General features: G+C 46.5%; 1 long non-coding RNA gene and 1 other non-coding gene across 2 annotated transcripts in view; both read right to left on the reverse strand.

The window, feature by feature from the left end:
- Positions 1-19,245, reverse strand: part of LOC116449565 — a 38,909-nt gene that overhangs the window by 16,869 nt on the left and 2,795 nt on the right. Inside the window, exons 3-6 of the long non-coding RNA XR_004242440.1 lie at positions 17,284-17,679; positions 15,541-15,688; positions 15,322-15,433; positions 422-643 (exon numbers count right to left, since the gene is read on the reverse strand). This is a non-coding gene — a long non-coding RNA (uncharacterized LOC116449565). The remainder of the gene's footprint in view (positions 1-421; positions 644-15,321; positions 15,434-15,540; positions 15,689-17,283; positions 17,680-19,245) is intronic.
- Positions 10,637-10,719, reverse strand: TRNAL-UAA. The gene has a single exon. It is a non-coding gene; the product is annotated as a tRNA-Leu (tRNA).

Consider the following 19,245-nt stretch of genomic DNA (forward strand, 5'->3'; position numbering starts at 1 on the left):
GCGCCAATGATAGCAGATATGCTCTGGATGAAACATGTCCTGCATCAGTTATGAGAAGGGCTGGATGCTCTTGTCTTTAAAGTGTATGGTTTGATTTGATATTAATTCATCAGCAGCATCACATGTCTCAGGGGCTCGTCTCTGCTCATTATAGGTGCTGTGCATATGTGGTTGGAAAAGAACCACCATCTGATTTGCCTCGTTGCTGCTGTCTGCTGTCACCGTGTTACCCTGTTAGGGAGCTGTTGGCAGCCCCTGCCTCGCATCAGGAGCTCTGCTGGGCCCTGGCTCAGCCCCAGCGGGTGCTGCATGTCCCGGCAGCAGAGCAGCTCTGGCAGCTGGGAGACCGCCCAGCATCTCCCAGCACACTCGGTGTTGGCAGTGCAGGGAAGGGAGGTGAGAAAATCCAAGGCCAACCCACCTTGTGTGAACCATCCATGAGCAGCTCTGTCCTCCTGCAATGCTTCAAGAGACGTTGCCTTCATCAGTCCTTGGCAGAGCAGCAAAACCAACTTGAAGGCAAAAGCCACCAGGCTCAGCACCAGAGCAGCTGGGAATCCCCCGCAGCTGGTTCCCTGTCCTTCACATGGAGTTCCCTCCACTCGTGCAAGCTCTTCAGGCCATGTTTTATATCCTAATTAAACTGAAAGAAAAGGAATTGGATAACAGTCTAAAAGATTTGCAAGCTACATCTATTCCACAGAATTACTCCTGTTCCCACTAGTGTAGCTCATCAGGTCCAGCACATGCTCTAATGTGTGGGATTAATAGATTTGTAACAGTGATAGCCAATATGAGTCTGTTCCGGTTACATACTTATCATGGGTCCTTGCAGGCTTTCCATCAAAGCTGCTGAATGAAAGCACTTTTTATTAAAGAAAGAGGAAAAAAAAAACCCTCTTTGCCCATAAATCGCTCAGCACATTAGCCTTCACAACAATTCACTGAGGCAAGGTCGTATTTCCCTTGCATTAATTTAGATCCTTGGAAAGTTCAGTGAGATAAGACAAGGCAAAACACAAGAGGCTGTGTGTTCAGCTGCCATGAATCAGCACGTCTTCCCATCCACTGAGAATCCAACCATACATCTAAAAAGAGCCATAGCAAATATACAACTATTTCTTTAAAGACTTGGGGTCTGGTAGTGATAATCCGTATGTTGTATGATTATTTCAAAAGAAAGGGAGAGGCTAAAAGGACAGATGACATTTGGCACATGAGAGCAGCTTTTACAGCCCAATAGAGAAAGATTTTTTGATTTCAGCAGGATGGGTTTTGCCCCGTGGTGTTGGGAGTCACCAGGTTTAAGAGGAGTGGAAAATATTTTGTTGCTTTGTTTTGTGTCCAGGCAGTATTTCAGTGGGACACGCCCTGATGCCAGCCACAGGGCTGGAGTAGAACATGACAAATCAAGTCACACAGGGACAGGCTGAAGTGAAGTATCTGATGATGATGCTCTGCCTCTCAGTTATCTCCCTTCCGCTGCTCTGAACAGCAAGGAAAGCTGCCAGCTCTGAGCCCTGTACTCGGCGCTGTCCCTTTGATACCACAGCTCTCTCAGTCATGTTTACACCCTTCAGATATTTTTAGGCCTTTTTTTTCCACATGCAGAACTACACATTGTCATCTCGTAGCCTCGTTTAGTGGTTTGAGCCTTCCCACATAAATCATTTTTCCCAAACATCTGATCATTCAATGATCAGAAGGCAGAAGGGTGGTCTGGTTGCACTTCTTTTATCTTCCTCCCAGGTCCTGTTATCTGTCATGGTGGCCAGGACCAAGAATGTGATTTGTTTCAAGGACAAATCAGAACCGAATAGGGAAGAGCTGTTTCTTTCCCATGGCACAATTTGCCTCCGTGTAAGCAGACAATTTTATTTGCAATAATATACTGGTTCAAATTGATCTCCAGTTTGTCATCCCCGAGCACTTCAAGGACCCCCATGCCTTACCTTACAATAACTTGTCAAAACTGTTAATTGCTGATAAAGTTGGAGGGGAAAGGGGCCCCCTGAAAACAGCTTATGGTTTAGGATGAATAATTTTTGGTAGAAGGAACCTGATTTCTTAAAATTATTTTTACAATAAATACACTTTTCTCCCCAAGGGAATAAGATTTTAATCATCTTCACTTTGAGACCTTCCAAATCTCTTCTTTTTGTGAGTTGTTTCAACTCTTTTGGATACCATTCTTGCACATACACATATTTGGCAAGTTTACCAGAAAGCAAATATCACATTACAGTAACGGATTTGTGGGCATGATCTGGTCCAACTAGACAGACAGCTAAGCACTGTAAAGAGTTCTGTCAAATAATTATTCTCACCAAATTTCATTCTCCGTAGTGGTCATGTTATCCACATCAAATCCTTGGTCCTTCTGTAAAAATATCTTAGAATATCCCACACAAGCACCATTAAAACAAGCTATGCCAGATCATGAAATAGAAATGCATTCAACCCATTATTCTGTGAAGAAAAAGCTTTTACAGGCCAAATCCAATTACATGCCATGCTTGTAAATTCATTCCAGAAAACCTTTTTGGCCAAAAAGGTCCATGTTAGCCATTATGGGATGTTTCTTAGCAAAAAACCTCCTACTGCTGCAATCACTCCTCCCCATCCCACCCTTACAATGACCTCCAGCAAGTGCCAGATCCCAGCTGGTTGTTGGCACAAAGGTGAGGAGCTGGGTGGTTGAGAGCAGCATGACAATTACCCGAGGCTTGACAAGGTGTCCTCCCTTCGCCCACCTCTGACTCTGACCCTCAGTGCTTCCCAGCACAAGGAACGACTCCCAAGGCAGCAGCCTCACAACCAGGACCTGGCTATGGGTTAGCACCTCATCAGGTATTGTGCCCGTCACTGTACATGACAGGTCCTGCTGCTGTGGAATGTAATCCTGCCTCTTTCCGGGCTCCGTGGGTTGTGGAGGGTGGTGGGTAACCATAGAAACAATGTTGTAAAACAGCATGGGAGCTGACGTGTGATAAAGCGCTACCGCTGTGCAAAGCCTGAGCAGAGCCCTCCAGGAGGAGCCCTTGTGGATGCACTATGGGTTTGAGCAGGGATGTCCTGTGTACAAAGTCAAGAGTGGACCAGAGGACAGAGCTAGCATGGGAAGGCTGGCACCAGCCATGAATGCGACCTAAAGTCCTTAAATTAAAGCCCAGAAACCCATTATGTTTGCACACATTTTCTTTCCGTTTCTGAAGGGAGCAGGTGATGCTGAGCTCTGCTCCATGTCCCCACACATCTTTAAGGTTGTGTTCACCAAAATCTCCTACAAGTATATGTAGGATGCTGCAAGTCTTGTTGGATTGTTCTGAAGGAAATTCAGGCTCCTCTTGGCTTGTTCCAAAGCTTGTTCATGTATGGAGAACACTCTTCTAATTATACAGAAGTACTTAAATATGAGATACCCTAGAAATAGCAGTATTCAGTAACCTCCATTAATCAGCAGGAGCAGGTTCTCACATCATCATCATGAAAATATCAGCTTCTATTCTGTCAAACAGAAGCTGAATGCCTATGGTGCTCAGATGTGCCACACCAAGGAGTTTCCAGTTTTAACACTGAGCTTCCTGGCTTTCTCTCAAGACATTCCCATGAATCTCAGTATACTATGGGGACTGTAGAAGGTACAAATATAAAAGCCGTGGCTTTAGGCGGAGAGAAAAAGCAGATGTTCTTCCTCCATCTTCATTATTCATCTGCACTGGGAACAGTCACCACTTGGACCTGAGATTTCAGCCCAGCATTAATCCTTCTCTTACCATATCTATGCCTTCAGCTGAGGAAAACAGCGATGCAAGTGCAGCACAGTCTTACACTGACACTGGTTTCTGTCTGTGAATTCTCCTGCACACAGGACATGATAATAAATCATACACAGGGCACACTGATCAATTCTGCCCAAGCAGTATGTTGTTCTCCAGGGCCAACAAACCAGCACTTAAATAAAGTTTCCTTGCTCAGCGTGCCATGCTGCAATAAAAAAAGTTGTTGTGCATCCCAGGCAGGTCATTTAGCCTCCTGTGCAAGGAGAATGACAAAAAGATACACATGTAGGCATTAGGAAATGCTCCCACCTGAGGTTCCTAAAGTGAGCTCTCCAACAGCTCAATGTTTCCCCTGTAGTCTTCCTAATAATTAATGGAAAAATAGAGTCTTCTGGGAAAAATTGTCACTGGGTAATTAATAAAAAATGAAAGTGAGAGAAAAGAACAGGGATATTGCAGAAAGCATGCAAATTGAAAGAGGCAGACTTAGAGTTGTGATCTCCTTCCCAGTCTCTGAGGGAACTTAGCACGTGCTCCATGTTCCTGAATGGCTCACTGGGGCTCTCCACCTCTTCCACTCACACTTCTGAAACAAGAGACATTGTGATGGAAATGTTCACGCCCTGCCACATTTCTCAATGGCCCAGCATGAACAGACCTGCTCAAACAGATGGGGAATGGCTGTCAAGGACAAATCTCCAAAGTCCAGCAGGGATCTATTACGAGGTGATCACTTGAAAATAAAGGTCACTGTTTGTTTGAACCTGTGGGTTCAATCTGTTTACCATTTTGATGTGGAGGGTTCATTAAAACCCAGGAAAGAGCTCCTTTCTCTATCAAAGCAGTGATGCAATGTCCTTTTGCTTTAGAATCTCTGAAATGCTTCCCCAAAGAGCAAACACTCAAGCACATTTATCTCACAGTTCCCAAAGCAGAGTTTAAAAAACCCTAAGCTCTCAAGGTCAAAATTGATGCTCTGTTGGGACATGGGGTTGAGAAACCATTGCTGGAAATGCTCATCTCCCAGCTCTGTCTCCACCTGCAGTTTGCGAACACGAGTGCCTAAGCTAGCACAGATGCTGGGGAATCCTGAGGGGGAAGAAGATGAAGATGGATGGTGTTATGATTAAGCCAGAGGACAGGGATTCAAGGGACCTGGTGTCACTTATAGACCTCCTGTGCTGACTTTGGGCAAGTCAATTAACCTCTCTGTGCCTCTGCTTGCCATCTGTAAAATGGAGATAAGAGACCTCCCTACAGCACAGGAGTGCTCGAAGGAGACTTGTGTGGTTGACAGATGCTCTCATCCGATGCCAACAGGAGTCATGAGATTTCATTGACAGGAGAGTGATGGAGTGGAGAAGACCCACTGCCATTTGGGGTTATGTGGCTTTGTGAAAACTCAATAGGTGTCTGTTCTGCTTCCCTTGCCACCTGCTTCACACCTGTCTGTCTTACAAGGCACAAACGCTCTCCTGACCGAGCGTTGGCTCCGATACCAGCTGTGGGAACCCACGTGTCTCATGGGATCATCCCACGAGAGGATATGTATCAGTGAGGATTTTTGCCATTAAAAAAGGTGACGTGAGCCTCAGAAAAAGCTATGGAGAGGCCAGCCCTGTCTTACCCCTGTGAGTGTGGAAGTGCCTGAGGTGAAAGGCTCTACTTCCCTAGGCCTGCTGCCCTTGTGCCCACAGGGCACCCAGATAATTCCCCACTTGGGGAAGGGTGTCCTGCCCATCACAGCAATGCAAGAGGTATCACAGCTGACCCCACCTGTCCTTCTCTCCCACCAGGCTAGGGGAGCTCACTAATATCTCCAAGACTTTTACAGCTCTGTAAACAAGGGAACATAATTTGCCATTATGCTTTTTGATTTCTGACTGGGGCTTTTTTTTAAGACTCCAGGAAAAAAAAGAACATTCCTTTGCTTTCACATGAAATGCTGTATTTCACCTTCCAGTTTCACAAGACAAGTTAAAGCATCTAATCCTAACCCTGGCAGAGCCTGCCTGACCCTTTCCTGCAAGGCTCAGGGGGAGGGTTTCTTTCCCTCTCCTGTTGGGTTTGTGGGTGGGGTTGTTTTTCTTGTATTAAAATCCCATAGTATTATTAAAAGGAATGCTCAATTCCTTTAATTGGCTCAGAAGATAAATTCTTCCCTCAGCCCAGGGGGTCATGGCCATCAGGAGCTATTTATTAGCAGCATTGATTGAGAAGAACAGCCTTTAAATGGAAATAAATTGAATTCTATGGCAAAGAGTATTCCATACAGGCTATTAATATAAGAGAAGGAGCTTAACAGTTTTATTTCATATTTGTTTGCTCCCCCCCTCAGCTCATCACTACTCCCAGTTACTTTCCATGTTTCCCACCAGCCATCCCCTCCTCATTATGGGAACTTCCTTACCTACATGGGTGAGACCAGGCACAAGGGTGATGATGATGGAGACTTGAATGAGCTCAGGGAGGCTCCAAATCAGATCCCTGGGGCCAGTGGAGGAAGCAGGGGTGATGGGGAGCAAGATGAGACTTCCACATGCATGTGCTATAGAAATAAGAGGGGGAGAAGAGCTCTCCTATGCTCTCTGGGGAATTTTTGTTCTATTTTTGCCTTCTCCACTGCTCAAAAACTGTCTTTGCCACCCCCTTATCGGCTCCAGAATACATCCATAGTGCACACCTTCATTCCGGTGTTTAATTGCTTGAGATTGTTACTTGTAGGCTGCTAATTTATTAAAACCAGATCTCTCATATTACTCTGGAGCCCACAAGAATCATTGCCTTCTATTAAAGGCAGTGCGTGCCTGCTTGTCTTTTTTCTCTGGCCACCTCTGTAATTGCAGCCCACTGCTAAGATGTGAAACTCTCCCCTAGCAGCTCAGCATCCTCCACTGGGAGTGTTTGGATGAGAACAAATGCAGGACAAACTCATTTGGGATATAATCAGAAATAACTGCTCTGATGTTCACGGAGATTGCGCTGGGGACGAACAAAGCCTCTAAGCTGTTCAGGTCACATCTCACAGATGGGCCAAAAAGTGAAGCCAGGGACTCCTGACACAGATGGTCACTGGAAGCATCATGCAGACTAGACCTTGCCAAAATGTGATGATGGATCCCCACAGCATCCAATGGAGCCAGCACTGTCCTTGCCCAGCTAAGCACAGAAAGGTCTTCTCTGGTCATATGGGCCATCTTTCGAGTCAAACACGTCCCTCAAAGCAGACATTTGCACCATATGCTGGTGCCACAAGCACAGATGGGACTCCCAAACCAGGAGATCTATAGAGAGAGATATACACATAAACACAGGTATCTCCATATACCAGGTGGCTGATACAGGCCAGAAGCTCCCTACTTCTTCTCAGCCATCACCTCTCCAACAGGTCTGTCCATCTCCAAAAGGCTGTGCAGCTGCCTTCATCATCTCCTGACTCTGCTCTGCCTTTGAAGAGTTCCTTGGCAGCCCCATGCACACACCTGATCCTACAGAGCTGCTCCATAGCATCTAACACGGAGAAGTAGCGCCCCTTAAAGCAGTGCCTGAGCCTGGTTTTCAAACTCGTAAAGAAAAGAAATCAACAGACAATTGGGTGATGGAAAAATCACTCTGTACTGGAGATACTGCTGAGCAGCAGTAGGGGAGTTGTCCATCCCTCTCAGAGTGTTTTCTGAGATCCTGTAATCACAAGAGACAGATACCTCTCAATATATAAGGACAACACCACAGCTCTTTTGTGTCATGGCACAGCTCATGTTTCAGACACACAGTGTTTCCCCCAAATTTAGGTTCCTATGATTTGCATCCTCATGTGGATTTGGCACTTAGCTCCACTGGTGCACAAGTGCAAGTTCAAACATAGGATTAAACCGCCACCAAATGTTGGGGTGGGGCACTGGATCCAGACCAGCTGGGAGATGCCTTGTGGGGTTTCTAAATCCTCCTGTGGTCCAAAGGCCACCAATACTCCACAATGCACCCAGACAGCCCATGACATTTTTCACAGTCAGTGAGCATCTGGGGCAGAGCTCAGAGCACCTGCAGGCAGGTGTAGGCAGAGGAGGCAGAGGCACAGGCAGAGGCACAGGCAGAGGCACAAGTACCAGCTCTCGATACTCAGCAGCCAGCAATTAGAACAGCAGCATTACAAGACTGAAACAATAACATTTTTGTTTATCTCCTAAACAGTTAGCTCATTTTAGCACTCTGCCTCCAAGTGCTAGGTAATAACAGGATGCAAGGCAGGCGGCAGCTTTCAGTATCCAAAACAGTGTGGGTGCATCTGTGATTGTAAAGTGGAGAGTTGCTGCTCCAGATCCCCAGGCCTGGAAATGGTGTGGTGGGAGGTGGTGGTATGAGCCGTAGGTTAGACTGGGTGTGGGGATTTCTCAGGGAGACAGAGTGGAGGCAAGCTAGGCTAGCTGCTCTGGTGCCTGTGGACTGGCTTTGACCTACATCCTTTGAAGATCTGGCTCCCTGTTCCTGAAACAGCCCACGTTATTCCAGGACTGTTTTGTTTTACCTAAGTATTTGATTTATTTGATGTTCACATGTCCCAGGATCTAATCTGAGACCTGCAAGCAGGATCACACAGCAAAAGACAGACTTACAAAGATCCAAAAAAACCCATTTCATTTAGATTAGGCTAGGCCATTATTGTAGTTTAATATAGGAATTGATTATTATTAGTATGCGTATTGAGCTTAACAGCTTCGATTTGTATCTATTTCATCACTGTTAATCTTTGATAAATATGTTTTTAATAATCTCTGGGTATTTATTGAACATAAAGCTGTCATGTGAAATTGAGAGTAAGATTGCTAAAGATACTTATTATACACTACTTCAACACAAATTCATTATTAAAAACCTTTCACCGAGGCTTACTTTTAACCACAACATAACTGATGTGGATACTGCATAGTTAATCTATAATAAGTATATTTGCAATAAACTATTGATATTTAACCTGCAGTAACTGTCTTAATAAATATGATACATGGAAATGGCTTTTGGACAAGCTGCTCTTTTTTTAGCTCTGTCAGACCCTTGGAGGATGTGGGGTGAGAAGGGGGAAAGCAATGGCCTAATAGAACGCAGTTCACTCATCAGTCCCCACAGCCCTCCCCTGCCCTGGCCACTGGACTCATTGCTGTTTCAGTCCCCAAACCTGCAGCCCCAGGCTCTTACTGGGGTCTGTCATTTGGTCTCAGTCCTGACTCATATTAACATTTGGCCCCAACCATCCCTATAACTCTGGTGGTCTGTGCCATACAAAGGCTGTTAATTCAGCTCCTGGTGCCCCCAGATGATGCTCTGTCTGCCCAATAGTTTTGCAAAGTGGATAAGCGCCCTCAAGGGATCTGAAGCACACAGAACCCATACCCCTGGGGCAGTAAAAACACAAGCTTTGTGAGAATATGGATCAACAGAAAAGCTCAAATGAGGAGATTTCAGCTTTGAACTCAGCAGAAGCCACCAAATGCCTTTGACACATGAACTAGACAGGAGTCTGACTCCAAGCCATCAGAGGCAAAGGACTTGACACACAGTGCTGCTGACACCCCCTGGGATATCTCAGAGATGTGTTTGTCATTCTTTACGTCACTTAATGACTGAGGTTAGTTGCAACAAGCCAACTCTAGCAGAAACGCACAAAATTTCCCTCCCAGCACTGATCAAATGGGAGAGGAGCAGAATAATTCCTCCCCTGTCCTCTCCCCTGGGTCCTGCCCCATTTGTTATATGGCCACTCATACAGGTGCTGTAAGCCTTCCTGGAGGCCACTGTCTGATTCTCACGTATCAGAGAGAGCCAAAGATTTTAACGTGCAACTTTTAATTGAGCTGTATCATCTGCCACAAACATGAAATTAATGGTCCTACATCATAATCATAAATTCATACATAACCCCATGCACCAGCAAATAACTCTTTGCAGTGATCTACAATGGTAAGCTGATTTGCAAGAAGCGCACACTACCCAGGAATCCTAATTAACCAAATTAACACCATCACTTCAAATCATGTCCCAGCAGTAGGACATTTCCGATTGGCCTCGGGCTGAAGCAAAGCAGCCAAATGAAAACCTGACAGCATCTCTGTGAGTCCAGCAGCCTAACCCTCTACTGGGGGAAATATCTGCTGCCCATGCATGCACACAAGGAAGGGAACAAAAATCTCGTGAGCATTTGTAGGCGCTGACCCAAGACAGAGCACAGCACAGTGACACCGTGCAACAGAGGAGCAGCTCGCAGCTCCTCATGCATTTCCCAAATCCAATCAGCAGCACAAGGAACCCCTTTCTGCCATGCTGGCTTCCTCCAGGGGGTTGTGACCCTGCCAAATCCCCTCAGAGAGTGCCAAATGTTGCTTTGAGTGAGTCTGCAATGGGTCGTGGGGAGGAGATGATAAAAGGAACAGTCTCCACAAACCCCAAACCTGTCTCCCTGAACCCACTTGTTCGCACTGGTCTCCCCTTGTGACTTGCCCAAAATATTTAGTGCTCAACACCTTTTTTTTCCCTCCTTCTGGGTAGTCAGGTTTTTCTATTTCTGCCATAGGAAAAACAAGTTGCTATTTTGGGAGCATGTGGGACTCAAGCCTATGACGGTCGCAGCACTCCCTGCATGGAAGATGAGATCCGCAGCCTGTGTGCCAGAGGGACTGGCTTGTATCTCTGTGCACATTCAGCCTGCATGGCAGGGAGGCCCAGTCCCACCAGGGTCCTCACGCTGGAGCATGGAATGGCCTCAGCTCCCCAGGCACAGGGCCAGAGATCCCGTCCCTGCTCTGAAGTGATGTTCCAAAAGCTGGGCTGGGAACTTTGGAGCTGGAGGAAAAGGAGGCTCCTACCAGAAGTGGGGTTCGAACCCACGCGGGCATGTGCCCATTGGATCTTAAGTCCAACGCCTTCACCACTCGGCCATCCTGGTGGGCTCTGGGCTCTCCCCTGGCCCACCAGCTCCTCCCTGAGAGCTCACAGCTCACCGAGCCCTCGGGTCCCAGCCCAGGACACTTCTGAAGCCCAGTGACACCATTCCCTCCTCACTGCTTTCTTTAATGTCCCCAGCAACTGATGAACACCTCTTTGGGAGACAGCAGGTCTCATGGGCCACGAAGGATGGCACAGGCCCTGTGTGCCACCCCAGGTCCTTGTGCAAGGACCACAGTCACTGGTGGTGATGCCAGCAGGGACCCTGGAGCAGGAGGGACACCTCTGGGAGGTCCCTCCTGACCCCACTGGGTCCTCAGGGGAAGGGAGCAGCTCTGACAGCCTGGCAGCTCTCAGCCAGCCACAGCACACAATTACAGCCCTGGCTTTGCACCCCAGGTCTCGCTCCTCACCCCCCTCCTGCCTGCATACAGTACTCTACTAGGACATTTAGCTGGGACAGACAGTGCTACAGGAAGGTCTTTATTTTTCCTTTGAGATGAATTACAGCTTTTTTTTCCATCATCTAGGGAAAGAAAAAAACCCAAACACCACTATTGAACCTCATGGGGTTCAAACCCACAACCCCCAGGTGCCCATGTTCAGGAAGTCTTAGCCCTTAAGCCACAGGAACCTGATAATTTCTGTTTCTGAATTTAGCCACCCTCAATCTTCTCAGGCCAGCACCTTCACACAGAGATGTTATCACATAGAGAAACCCTGCCAGGCCCTTTCACCAGAGGATTCTGTCTGCTGGAGATACTCTCAGCCAGGCTGTCCTGGTCCTGTTCTGCTTCAAAGTGAGAGCAATTTCCTCCTTACTTCCCCAGGGACTGCTCATTGCTTTGCCCTGGGGTAGCTGAGCCACTTGGAGGGCTTCTGATTGGCTGATGGAAAGGGAGAGGCACTGAAAAGGGATATTTCCAGGTCTCAAAAGAGGGTGACACAGAGCTCCTCAATCTGGGGGGGTCACCCTGGCCTCCAGAGATAACTTACAGGTACTAGATAGATCCCAGTCATCCCATGGGAGAATACTGCACATCCTCTGCTCAGAGGAGGACTGGGTCAACCTATTCATATGTTGCCAGGAGGAAAACTCACAAGAGGGGACAGAAACTTTCCTTTTTTACCCTGTTCATTACAGCCACAGCAATCTGCCGTGCTGGTCTGTGTGTGCAGAATCACAGCGCAGCATCCCTGGATGCCTCCAGCTGCAGCACCCACATTAATATCAAATGAAGTCATGCTCACAAAGGGTGTTATGCTTGCCAGCTCCCGAGGAATCTGCTCCTAATGAGCGACTTCAAAGCATTAATGAGCTTGCAAAGCTCTCCTCTTCGTTTACAGAGCTGGATCTCACACGCTTGGCATTAAGACAGGGGTCACCCGTCAGCAGAGGAGAATGCGTGTGCATGTCAGCGAATATAATATATTTGTCATCCTCTAAGAAGCAAAGATTAATCATGCCCTCCCCAAAAGGAAGTTTTTACGCCACATCTGCTCTTCACAGCATGGAGGGAAGGGACCTGCCCGCCAGGACGTCCATGACCCACACTGCTCAGATCCCCAAAGAGCCCAGCTTTGAAGCTAACAACCCACCTTAACCCCTTGGGTCCAGGCTGGGAAATGCTACTTGGATTGGCAGCCCGAGGGATGAATAAAGCGGTGGAATCCTATTCCAGTGAAGGTTTAATGCATGCATGGAGGAAGGGAGGGATAGTATGGATGTGTGAGAGAGCAGGCTTGACTGATGCTTCCTGCTCTGTGGCATCCTTCCAGCACTGGCAAGAAAAGGAGATGCTGGCCCAAAACAGCAGGGCTGCACAATCTGTCTGCTGCTCTCTCCAGGGACCACTCTCTCCCAGCCACAACCCCCTCCAAGCCTCCCTGAGCTAACCATAAATCCTTGTGTTGAAACAGCCTCCAGTGCCTGGCCACCAGCCCATGTGCACCCATTTGAGGGGCTGAGCCTGTCCATTGTGCTGAGCTGGGAGGTGGCCACACAATCAAACTGTGGGAAGGGACCAGCCTGAGCACAGACCTGCTGCTGGGCACTGATTGCCCTTCCTCCCGAAGCCCCTGAGCCTCTTCAGCCTTCCCAGAGCCCTCTTTTTGGCTGGTGTTTCTGCTGGAGCAGGGAGGGTTGGATGAGGTACAGGACAATGAGATATCAGCTTGTTCTTGCACCACTGCTGCCCAGCCTTCAGACAATCTCCACCTACAGCCTACAGAGGTGCTGGAGTGGGGGCAGCTCAGCTTCCCTGGCATGGTTCAAAGTTACTATGACACATATCCAAGGGGGTCACAGGTACAACCTGTCTGTATTTAAAAATTCAGCTGCTTCCCAGGGTCTACCCTGGCTGTGCATCATCCACAAGGTTGGTTGGCTTCACCTGCAAACCTGCACAGAGCCCTGGCTGGGTCTGGAGTCAGCCTTGCCTCTGGCAGGGTTGTAATATCAGCTGAATTACATGTACTGTCTTGGATGTCTCCTGTGCAATCCCAAGCCAGGCTGGCTGTAGCTTGCTTGCAGTACCCCCACGAAATGTCAGCTTGAAGATGACACAGCTATAAGCTTTCAGAACACATGTTCTGCCAGAGGAAGACAATAATGTCCTGAAGTCAGAAAGGTGTCATCCTTTGGTTCAGAAACACATTGGCAATGTTAACAGGAAAGCTGTTTTTCCCCTCTTCTCCCTCCAAAAGAGATCTTCTGGCACTTGGTGTCTATTCAGTAGGTCTGTGTTTAATTTAAATAGCCACTGGAGGCAACTCTGTCCCGCATGCTGATACTGCAGCTGAAGAGTGGTTGATTGGTAATTAAGAAAAAAAATACAAAGCCTTAAAGGTAAGAGCAAAGTAAAGTAAAATTACACTTTGAGAGATTTCAGACCAAAACTGCTCCACTTTATTGATGTGGAGGCAAAAACATTCTCAACATCATCGCTTTAGAAACTAGTTGGAAAAAGGGAAAAGTGGGACCGGGTTCTCCTCTGTGCTCCTCTTGAGCCCCTTCCCTGCTAAGAAAGCAGTTCAGCACATGGGCTATGCTCCCTTTGGAGCTCTGTGACCTGAAGGTTTGGCAGCCCTGCCAGGGTCATCTTAGGTTAAGCATGAGAGGACAGCTTGGCTCCACCTTGTGCCATAGACTTGGGGGGAAACTTCATGCTGCTTATAGCTGTGTTTGTGTAGAAATTAATGGGGAAGGTCTTAGGACTTTGTCAGATTTAAAACACACTACTGGTGTCCCTCATGTGTCTGGAAATGACCACGTTTTTAGAGTAACTGGAGTTCATTGACAAAGAGTTGAACAGCATTACTATTTAACTGGTCCTCAGTAGGTTTAAGAACAAACAGGCAAACAAGCACAGAAGATCACTCTTGCTCCCTGCCTTTCCTCCCTCTTGAATGGCAGTTCAGGAAACCAAGCCAGCCTTTCTTTGTATTCAGACGTTTTTCGTTATAGGATGGCTAGAAAATACATGTTGTATTGCTACGGGTGAAGGCTTATACTCTGCAGAATTTGACACGATGCCCTGCTGCTCGTTGGCTCAAATCAGCCCCTTTGGAACTACAAACCTTATGGTGCTGTGTAGCTCCAGAGGAAAGGTCTTCCATGTAGCTTGCAAGTACTGGTGTTTGGCCAGAAAACCAAAGACCACTTACTGTGGGCACAAAGACTCGATTAAAAACCAGTGGAGTTGTGCAATTACGGGAGGTAATTTATCCCAGAGGGAAAATATGTTTTCTTTGTTGAGTAAATTCTTCCAAAAAAACCAACAAAAGCCCCATCAAACCAAAAGCAATGCAGCTACCAGAGCTAAAGTAGTAGTAAGTCACAGATAATAACAGATTTGCCTACTTTCTCCTGCTCAGAAGTGGTGTCCCAGATGTTTACAATTTTCCACAAGCTATTGCTAGTCTAAATTATTCTTCCAGTTATTTTCCACAAGTATTTCTTGGACAACAGAAAGTTCCTCAAAAATTAATCTTGAGGGTTCAAAGTAGCCTGGTTTTGAACTGCTTTGATTCTGAGTGGGCTTGTAAGGAGATGTCAGGAATGAATGGTGATGGTTCAGCATTTCAGAATCATCAACCGTCCATATTGAATTATTCCTAAAGATGTTCTGGACAGGATGCACAAGTAGCTCATCAAGACTTCACCTTTGTTCACTCTGAATTAGATTTTGTGAAAGATACCATCATGGGCACATCTTTCCCTATGGCCATTCCATGTGTCTTCCAAACAGAGAAAATGAGTCACAGCTTTGCAGAAGGGAAAGCTCAAGAACACATCAAGGATCACAGTACTGCAGTACTGATGCCTCAGATGCTGAGTGCCCAAACCATGAAGTCATAAAGGGACCTGATGTAAATTAGACATTCACTGCATGTTCATCTGCTCTTGCCTAATGCCGTCAGTCAGCTTTTCTACAGTCACTGCAGAGAGAAACTTGGCCAATCCTGACTTGAGGCACATGATCCCTTCCAGCCCCACTCTCCATACCTGAACCTCAGCATGTTTTAATCTCCAGAGGTGTGTGAACCAGGTTCTACTAAGGTCGTTCCAAAATCACACAATAAAATCTTATGTGTTACTTACTTTTGGCTGCCTTTTCACATGACAGAGGAGTTAGCTCTGGTAAGCAACAGCTCAGTGGAGAACTCCATCCCTTCTGGGACCATAACTTAGGAAATACTGCAGCAGCTCTCCTCTGAATCAACCCAGAGGGGAAAAGGAGGTGACTGAGTTACACATGGACAAATACCAGCAGAAGAGTTTTGCATTTGTCAAAAAAGTCTCCTGCAATTATTTACATACCTCGGACAAAAGTGCTGGAATGAATGGGAAAAACCTTTTGCGCTCCACGTGCAGCATCAGCAGTGCCCACTCCTGCTCGTTAGCTCAGTGGCGAGGTGTGCAGGCAACAGATCACATCCCAGATGTCAAGGTGCATCTGCATGAATTCCTAAAATGACATGTGTTCTTTAGCCCAGAGCTTGGCTCCAGGCTAAGAGCTAAATTTGATGTTCTCTGCGGCTAAAACTTCTTCAAAAACCATCCCAGGTTAATTAGGGAAGGGAAATTTTGGCTGCAGTCTGTTCAAGAAGATTGACTCGGGAAATAGTATGAAAGTCGCGGTTTTTGCAAGAGCAAAGAGAAAGAACAGACTCATTTCTAAAAGCCCTGCACCTAAGAACTTCAGAAAAGTGCAGAACTTCACTGAAATACAATAAAAGGGATTGCCTAAAAGCAGAACATCTCCTTTGGCTCCACGTACCTGTTCCCAGAGGCACCACATCATTCCTGCTGCTCACAAAACAGCCTCTGCCTCCTTTTAATAGTTTTATTTTTAGGCTTCTCATATTTAATTCTCCCTTTATCCTTATGTAAGGTGCTTGGAAAGGCTGCAGTGTCAAACAATAATTACATCAGAGAAAATTTAGAATCCACAGTGTTAAAATGAGCCTACTCTTGACAAGTGAATGAATGTAGGAAGTGAGGGGATACAGTTCGGTCGAGGAGAGCACCCAGCTGGCAGTGTAACAGCATCTCTTGTGGGCTGGGGGCACCCGCCCTCGGCTGTGAGCAGGCTCAGCCTGCAGCACATCAGTTCATGCCTACATTAGCGTGGGATGAGATGCAGGTGCATGTTCAGGCAGTGCTGTCAGTGCCTCTCCCCATGAGGAACCTTGAGCTAGGCAGTTTTGCCATCCACTTACCACCCCTGGGTGGGCTAAAGCGCATGTAGCTTCACCTCAGCTAAGGATCGGGCATTCCTGGGGCCAGGATGCATCCCCATGACCACCATTAGTCTGCTTATATTAGAATTAGAAGAAGGAGAAGATCTGTCTGCTTCACCCCATCTGTGTTTCTGAGGATATGGGTACCTACCTCAGGCAGGATTCCAGTACCTTTATAACTTACTCCCCACCATCTGTGCTGAGGTAACTGGACATATATCTGCTGTGCTAAATTAAATTGTTTTAAAGTTAGAACTCAAACTGACACAACACTGAATCTTGGACTATGCCCAAGTATTGCCACTGCCAGGGTGTTAAAGGAACTCACTGGTGATAATCTCCAAGCACCTGGGTTGTGTTTTCCAGTGAATAATCAGATTAGGGTGAATTTGATCCTCCACCCACGGAGTCCATGCGGAAATCACTGATGACTGAGACTTCTGTGGGTGACCAAAAACTTATGGGGAGACCAGGAAAATATTTTCCTCTCTAAAAGAGAGCATCACCTGCCTTACAGTGGGTTCCAAGTAGAAATATTAAAATGCTGACAGGTATCAGCTATCTGTCATGCAATGTCTAAAATCAGGTTGTGGAGAAGAGTAGGTGTACAGAGTGAGCTCACACATAGTACATACAAGAAGTTTTCTAGGGATAACAAGTTTATGGAATATATATATTTTTCCCCATATGGGTTCCCAGCTGGACTTCTTTGCTGCCTTGGAAGAGACCAACTTGCTAAAAACATCAATAATGTCAAAATCCAGGATCCTCCTAATTAGATGCGACCTTTGAAGGGAACTGCTGAAGGCTGAGAACTCACCCGCTTCTGTAGCTTACCCCTGCCTGCTAGGGGGACAGCAGGACCACGGGCATCTCTGTTTCCATTTGTTGCCTTGTAACTCATGTTCATGCTACCAAGGTGAAGGAAAAGAGGCTTATAAAAGAGAAGGATCGGGATGAAGGAGGGCAAACCCATGAAGTTCCACAGCTTCAGCTCCATGGTCAGTATTCTGTCTGGCATTTGACACTCTTCATTTTGTTTTTCCTGATCCACTTCATTCTCATCAGTTGGCTCCTGTCCTTCCCATCCTTTGCTCCTCCCACGGAACAGAGGCCTTTGAGGGGCAAGGCCATCTCCAAGTGGAACTGGCTGCCAGGAGAGCGTACAACACAAGCAAGCTATCCCAAATCACGTGGCTGGTGGCTTCCTGGGAAACTGGAAAAGAAACTTCTGAAGTTAAAAAGATAGAAAAAAATCAGTTCTTCAAATTTATGCTGATTTGCTGCAACTATGATTTTCTTTTACACTCAGTTTTCGGAAGAGCCACATTGAAATGAGTACTGAGCCCCTCTAAAGTCCTATGGACATCAAGCACTTCTCTCCAAGGGCTTCTTTCAGAACTTCTGATCATAAACTACAGACAGACAAACCCTGAAATATTTCATTCTTCATTTGCTTCCTTTTGGTTTGACTTTTTTGTGTGTTTGGGGTTTTTTAAAGTAAGATATAGTCTTTCTTCTGGGATTTACAGCCTGAGTTTGTAACAATTAGGCAAAGTAAACCATGTGGAGATTTTTTATGATCTGCTTTAAACATAAAGTTCTGGAAAGTAGACAGTGAAATTATTATTATTATTTTGCTGAACAGCTGTGCTAAAGCGCAGAGGAAAGACTGAAAAGACACTTCTATTTGTTTATTTGGCTTTCAATTGCTACGACAAAGCAAATCACAGCTTTGGTCTTGGTCCACAATTGAGTTAATTGGTAACACCTCAAATTGTATGTCCTAAAAAAACTCCTAATTAGCAACTAAGCACAGGATAAACTAGGTAGCATGTGTTCATTTGTGCTCCAAGAGGACCAGCCAATACATAATAGACAGTTGACTGAAGACCCGAAAGCATCTGAATTAATGTGTACATGTGCAAGAGGGGATGTGTGTATGTGTGTGCACATTCTGTCCTGTCCTGTGTCCATACAGCACCCAGCACGATGGGGCTGGGCTCCTTAATGCATTCTCTACACAACTGGGACCCAATCTGAAACCTACAAAGAGTCCTTTCTGGGAGACTTTTGCTGCCTCTGGCAGTCTCTCGGTCAGAGCCTGCTGAGAAATATTTGCCATTTCCTTCCCTGGTTAATTTCAGAGAGCTCCCAAGGAGATTCCCTCTCTTTGCTCTTTCATTTACCATTCAATCCCCTCACACTGCAAGAAAGTACTCAGAGCACCAGGGGAAGAAATGGTCCAGATATGAGCAGTGAAGGCACTGGGAAAGAAAAGGCAGATGTGCAAATACCTGCTCAGTATAAAGAAGGCTTCTGGGGACAGTGCTAGAAATCATACGCCTAGGCCAGTAATTCAGGCTTCCAAAGAACACACTGTGAAACATGGGCAGCACGGGGATGAGGTGACAGTTTACACTGGAGTGAGCAAGTGCAGTCAGAGTCGTTTAGCATATGCCTGCAATACAGGCCCAGGGCCAGGGGTCAATCTATTGCCTGCCTGATGATCCCCTAAAAGGAGTTCCTGCATCTCAGTCCATCTTTAGTTTGCTAAAAGCCTGCAGCACCAGTCCATGGCAGGACAGCTGGTGATGCTGGGGAACAACCTCACTGCCACCAAAGGGGAAGATTGGTAACTCATGAAGGCAGCAGCTGTGTTTCACTTCTTAGCAGCATCTGGGACATTTAAGGCTGATGGATAAAAGCAGGAGGCCATAAGACTGACACTCAAAAGCTCAGTAAGGACTGTTGGGTGCAGAAACAGAAGAAAAGACAGTAG

Source organism: Corvus moneduloides, chromosome 11, assembly GCF_009650955.1.
Source record: "Corvus moneduloides isolate bCorMon1 chromosome 11, bCorMon1.pri, whole genome shotgun sequence".
In the NCBI taxonomy this organism is placed as follows: domain Eukaryota; kingdom Metazoa; phylum Chordata; class Aves; order Passeriformes; family Corvidae; genus Corvus; species Corvus moneduloides.